Raw genomic sequence first — 6,846 nt, 5'->3', positions numbered from 1 at the left:
GTGTTCATTACACTATCATTAGTCATGAAGAACAGCCTGGTTAATAATGGAGAATCAGCCATAACGAATGCGCTATTACCATACAGCGCTGGGGGGTTTCAGTGCCCCCCTCTTCGCCGAGGCGAAGGCAGCTAATGTCGCTCCAGTCGTATCAGCAAAAGCAAAGAGGTGGCACTGGCAGAAGGCATGTTCGCACACCCGTTGCATATGCTCCTGACCTCTCTGCCCCTATATCTAGCTGAATTCTCATCAGGACGAGGAGCAGCCAGGGCCGGGACAGAAATGCACGGGCACCATGTTTGCACCAAGCTCCCTTATGCTGTCTTGATCGACTCCAGTGATGTTGAAGTGGAGTTAAATTCTGGTGTCAGTGAAAATCAGGCATGTACTGGGTTTTGGAAGTGGCTTTATAATCCTTATTGTTGCTGGGGGGGGGGGGGGAGCAGAAAGTTATGCTAAACAGACTTCTGTGATGTGTGACTCCTGGTGAAAGCAGTCATCGGCTTTACAGCATTGAGCCATGAGACGGGAGACCCAGGTTTCTAGCTGTACCATCAATTCACAGCACAGTGCTGGGATCAGAGCCCCTTACCACCAAGAATTCGGCTTCCAACCCCCTGATGCCATTCCCCCTCTGTGAGCTGCTTTCTCCTGGGCTCAGGCCATGGACACCACTGACGTCCAGCTCTGCAGAAAGGCTTGCATCAGCCTTCTTGCCTTCCTGGCCTCAGCACAAAAGCTTCATGGTAAGGTTTTTGAACACACTAGCATCTGAAGTTAAATTTTTTTGTTGTTGATTTACACATCCCTCAGCACCTCGGAGCGTCTGCTTGTGTGGAAATGACGAGCACCCTGGTGCTCGTCCCAGCAGGTGCTCGAATGCATGGCTGGGCTGGGCCGCTGGGCCGGGAGATGGGGAGCCCAGCCCCGGGCTCAACATGGGCAACAAGCCCCTGGGCAATTCAGCTTACCCGGACCTTGCCAAGAAAGGTCACATCACGGACATCTTGCTGGAGATTGCAGGGCAAAGCCATCGTAGTGCCACAGCTCTAAACAACAGGATTTTGGGCAAAGGTTAGCCGGAGACATCCCCTCGATCTGTTGGCAATGAGCAAGGCATCTCCGCTCGCTCTCTGGGGCTTTGACTGCTGCCCTGTGCTATTTCCAATCGGTCTGGACTTTGCAGGTCCTTTAAGGGCTTGCTCATGTGCATCCTGACCGCTTCCCCCAGTTGCCTGGGCTTTCCTCTCTGCCAGGTAGCGGGGCAGTAGGGGAGTGACAGCATTGGCTCGGCTCTCCTCCAGCAGCTTCCCGACCAGCCGGGCTAGGAGCTGAAGGTTGGCAGACCCTGAGGCAGAATGGCGTTTGCCAAACCTCCAGAGAAGGCACTCCTTTTCTGGTGCATCTCAGCACCTCTGGCCGGCCAGGCCGTGGATCTGCTGGGAGACCTGTGAGGAATTCCAGCGGCGCCTGGCCACAAGCGACGGCTTTATGGAGATCCTTGCTGAGCGCTGTGTCTGTACCCTGCCCCGTGCGGGTGGCTGCGGTCTTGGGTTGTATGAGCTCCCCTGGGAAAGGGGGAAACTGCTGCAGCCTGTTACAACCTCGAGCACCTACAGCTTCCTCGTCCACCTGGACGTACCGCCACTGGCCCTCAGCCGAGTTCTTGGAGCCCCATTTAACGTCAGACCTGAATCAGCTCCCCATCCTTCCTCGCGAACATACCTCCCCTTGCATCAAGCTGGGTTTCTGCTGGTGCTCCCTGGTCTGCCCGGAGCCATGCTGCCTGCTAGAGGGGCGAGATGAGCAGAGGGGTGGGTCCTGCCTCCCAGCATCAAACCAGTGCTTTCCCAGCCCCCCAGCAAAAAATGAGGTTCCTGGTTGAGCAAGCGTGGAGTTTAATGTATGTAGCTCTGCGAGTTGGTTTTGTTTATCCTGGAGATACCCAAGGTGCGAGGCTGGTTCCTACCCGAATCCTCTGAGCTTTCCTAGCCTGGCCATGACCACCCTGGGTGGTTTCCGCAGCACAAGCCCTGCTTGCCCCTGGTGTATCGGGGCTCTGCTCTCCCTTCCCACCCCCAGTTTCAGTGCCTGCTGCAGAGATCACATCATCTTAGTTCAGAGGGGATAATGGGTGAAAATAGCCCGGAGATACCTGCTCAGTGAAGCAGCCAGGGACCATATATATGCATTAAAAACAAAGCAAAATTGCTGCAAACAAAAGTGCAGAAGTTCCTGCAGCTCAGGGTTATCTGCTGGCCTTTCGTGTTCAAAACCGATGGAGCATGTTCATCGCTATTCATCAGCACGATGCAAGTTCCCTGGAAAAGCAGCATTTACCTGCCTCGATGCTGTTCCTCCTCAAACGTACTCCAAAAAAAGGCAGGACCCATGCATCTTTAATAGGGGTACTAAATAAGTTAGTTTGCTATCTATAATTTAATTATCATTGGAGAGGCTGAATAAGGAGGTATCTTCTGCAGGGGGAAGCTTTCTCTTTCTGCCTTGAGCCATAAAATTGGATGTCACCGTTAGATGGGGGGTTGCTGGTGATTCTGTAATCATCCTCCCAATAATGATGCGATCAGATTATCAACCCTATTTTGCCAGCAGACCAGCATTACGAATTTCCTTGGGACTTAAAGAATCTCTTAAAAACCACCCCAGGCGTCGATCGCCCTTGCTTGCACCCAGAAAGCGCTTGCCATTACTGAAGTCCGCAAAGCCCTGCGCCAGCACCGCCGCCCCAATCCGCCCGGTGCTCGGGCAGCGGTGCAGGCAGCAAGACGGGCAGCGGTGCAGGCAGCGAGATGGGCAGCAGCTGGACCGTGCTGGTTCTCCCAGGCCCACCTTGCCTCCCCCCAGCTCACCCTCACCTGCCCGCAGGGTGCGAGCCCCGGCAGCGGGACTGGGGTATTGAAAGCACATTTCCACTCCGCCGCACAGATGTTCCTAGCCCATGCCAAGAGAGCGGGAGACGCTTAAATAAAGAAAACATTGTCCTATGGCAAAGCCCAGCAAGCATGTACGAAGATTTCTCTTTTTTTTATTATTGCTGTGATTTGGCAGCATGAAAATGGATTTCTGCCAGGCCTGAATCAGCTCAGCTCAGATCTATTCAAGATCTTTTTCTTGCGCTCAACCTAATATCCAAGTGCCTCCCTGGTGCAGAGGCTCTTGCCCAGCCAGAGGAGATGTTCCTAACGCCGTCCCGTCACCGCGTCTCCCTAATCAAACCAAAACTATCCATGTTTTTATATGCATGCCAGCAGTCTGGCGTCCAAGGCACCGGGACAGTTCATGCTGTAACAACAAGGAATTTTCCGTAATAGCAAGCAGGCATTTTCCCCCCTGCTCATTGCGTTTGACATGTAGATTTTCCCCACCCCAAATTTGCTCCAAAGTCTAAGCCTGGTATGCAGAAAACGGCAGCTTGAAAGGCAGAAGCTGGAGACAGCCAGGAGCTCCCAAAAAAGGCATTTTAGGGAGAAAGTGCTGACGCAACCCAGCGCTGCCAGCGTGCTGCAGCGCCGATAAATATTTGATTTAGCCTGAATAGGAAGGCATCGTGTTCGGAACGATTTGAAGAAGAGCGGAGATCGCAAATACGATATTATTGAAGGGAAGATTAGCATAGCGAGCAATCCTGGCGCTCACTCCAGCGTGCGAATTGCTTTGGATTGGAATAAACTGGAGTTACCTGTCGGAAAGGTATCGCTGCCTGCCTGCTCCGGGAGCCGGGCGGGCCGTGCTGCCGGCCCTGCAGGACGCCTGTGTCCCGGGGCTTGGAAAGACACTGCTAAATAAAAAACGGAGCAGAGTTTTAAGTCGTTGGCTCACGTGTGCTGTTAATGTTCCCCGCGTTAGCATCGCAGGGGGCAGCTGGGAATCAGAGAGACTCTCGGTGCTATTTAGCTGCTGCACTTTGTCGCAGGTTTCCGGGGACCCCAGCAGAGCCGCTTTCATTACCTAATACTTTCTAATTTTGGCAGTTTGGGTTTTTTTTGACTTGACTCCGTTTCACTGTCGCATTTTAGACTATTTCCCTTTCACGTGTTCATCAGGTCTCACTTTCTATCCATCCCCTTCTAGCCGGTTCCTGATCCGACTCTCTCAATCTGGCTCCTGCCTCTTTGACTTTCTGGCTCCCCTCACTTTTTCTTTAGGCTTTTCCTTGCTTTCATTATCAAGTTGCTTTGGATTTCTGGTTCCACTTAATTCAGCATTAAGCCCTGCTCGGGTTCCCTCTCTTGCTCCCACCACTGCTGTTTTGGCTCGGGTGGGATGCTGCTGGGCTTGAGTGTCCAGCCAAAACCAACTAGAGAGAAACAACAAGTACTTTTATTTTCAATGAGCCAGGAGCTTTCTAGATTCAATAAACTCCATTCTTCCCACACTGTGTGAAGCACAACCTGCCTTTGTTAAATAATTCAGATTATTGGGATATATTGGGATATATTGGGATATATGATTTCAGAAAAAAATCCCCATATCCTCATGCAAATGCTCCGGTGGATTGCACTTTCCAGCTGCAGTTTGCAGCGGGGTTTGCAGCAGAACAGTGCCGTGAGCAGGGCCAGGAAGCTGCCGGGAGTCGCAGGGAGCACTCAGGACTTTGCTTTATGGATTGCGACCTTTGTATAGGAGAAGGGAACCTAATTTTAAGGATGCCTTTCCAAAAGGAGCATTTTATATATGGGCTTTGTAAAGATGGATTTCACAGCTCTCTGGCCAGGAGGATGCTGAGAAATGAGCTTTAACCGTGGGTGCAGAGCCAGTCTGAGAGTTGAACCTCTGAGCTTGGAGGTGTTTGTAGACAGAGTTTCGGCTCAGCCTTGATGCTGTTCCCCGACTGCCCGAGACAGCGAGACCCTCCTGCAGTGCCGGCAGCTTTCCTTAGCCAGGCTGGGAGCAGCGAGCCAACACGGTGCAAGTGGGTTTCTCCGGGGCCAGGTCCTGCACCGGACCACCGCACCGCATCCCACCAGCCCGCCCGGTCTGAGCGCTGCCGAGCCCAGGAGCCTGTCCCCCAGGTCACGGGAGGGTCGGCTCCATCCCACCAGGCAGGGCGGCTTCTGCCTTCATTCCCATCTCACTGGGAGGAGAGAAAAGACCAAGGGCCCAGGCTGGCGCCAGGGCGGCAGCCTCCCCCCCCCGATGGAGATTTGGATGGCTCCTAGAAGGGGCCTGCTTCCCTGGGAGGCCTGGTGGGGGGGCAGGGGGTGCCCCCCACCAGCGCCAGGCTCTTGGGAGACATCCCATACCCATCAGGGCTGGCTGCGGTGGGGAGAAAAACTTCGGCTGGGCTCAGTCCTCTCTCCTCTCTGGATAAGCAGCTCCTGAGCCTGCTGGCACCCAGGGGCCGCCCGCCGCAGAGCCGGATCCGCAGGCAGCTGATCCCCCTCCATCTGCTCGGCATCGCCAGGCTGTGATGGATTTTGTCTGAGATCACGTCTGGCCCCGGCAGCAGCGCACAGCCCTCTGCCCGCTGCCTCTCTGCCTCCCTCCGTGCCCACCACGCTGACGGCCGCCAGTAGGGCGTCCCCCAGGGACGTCACCATCCCCCTGCCACCACCTCGCCTGAACGCACACCCACGGCGCAGGGCCGCCCTGCCCCATGGGGGGGAGGGATCGCGACATCCAACAGCATCTCCTGGCCCTTCCTCCAGCATTTTGCTCCATCTTTTCTGAACCCACATCACCTCCAGCTGCCTCCAGGGCAGGGCTTGCAGCACATCCCCATGCCCAGGGTGCTCGTGGGTGCCTCATTCCTCTGTGGGGCAGGGAAGGCGGTGGGGAGGCTGCCTGGCACAGCAGACCCTTCCCCGGGACACGGGGAGATGCTGCTGGATGCTGCCAAGACCCGCAGGGATGGAAGAGAGCCCGCAGCAGCCACAGCCGAGCTCAGACCCCCAGGGACCCCCTCCCCGGCTCAGTATCAGCCTTGGCAGCTCCCCAGGGAGAGAAGAGCCACGTGGCTGCGATGGGGGCCACTGCCACCCCCCCTGCCCTGCAGCAAGGTGACACTTAGTGGCACCCCTGCCTGGCAGAGGGACCTCCTTCCCACCCCGTCCCTCCCCAGCCCTTGGCCCCGGTTAAGGACAGCAGCTGCCCAAGACGTGCCTGGGCTCCTTGGCACACGGGGCAGCCCTGCGCCTCCCGTCTCCGCTCAGGGCTGTTATCTCAGCAGTTCGGTGGGAGCTGTCAAAGCAGTCCCGGGCCAGAGTCAATCCGGACTTGGTTGGGGGATTTGGGTCTCCCACAGCTGTTTGAAGACCAGCGTGCTGCCGCCGCGTTACAGTCGAGCAGAGGGTAAGTTGCTGCAGAAACAGCCGGTCCCGCTGCAGTCCCCCTCCTTGTGCCGATGTGGTGCCATGGGATGGATCCAGCCGGACCAGGGGACTGATCCATCTGAAAACCACCTGTCAAAACCACAGTGGGTTTCCTCTGCTGGTGGTGCTGCAGGTGGAGAGCAGGGAGCTGACCTGCTGGTCCCTGGTCACCCTGTGTGTCCCCCTGGCCGCGCAGGGAGGGCTCTGGTGCTGATCCCTGTGGCGGGGGGAAGGTGGCACCATTCCTCCCCAGCCAAGCTCTGCCAGACCCCAGACGAACACCGCACGTGGTGCCAGCTGGCGCGGGGTGGGCAGGAGGCGGCCAAAGCCTCCAGGCTCTTCCAGCGCTGGGTTGGTGACCCTGGTTTTGTGGCTGCGTGTGGAAGCAGCCCCATTAGGTCCCAAAACCACAGTGTGGTGGGCACAGAGGTGACCGCTGTCCCACTGTCCCAGCTAAGAGCACCCAGAGGTGGCAGGATTGGGGCACCTCACAGCTATGCTGTTGACACCCTGG

Source organism: Pygoscelis adeliae, unplaced genomic scaffold (genome assembly GCF_000699105.1).
Source record: "Pygoscelis adeliae isolate BGI_AS28 unplaced genomic scaffold, ASM69910v1 Scaffold11, whole genome shotgun sequence".
Taxonomy (NCBI): domain Eukaryota; kingdom Metazoa; phylum Chordata; class Aves; order Sphenisciformes; family Spheniscidae; genus Pygoscelis; species Pygoscelis adeliae.
This window is presented reverse-complemented; position numbering follows the sequence as displayed.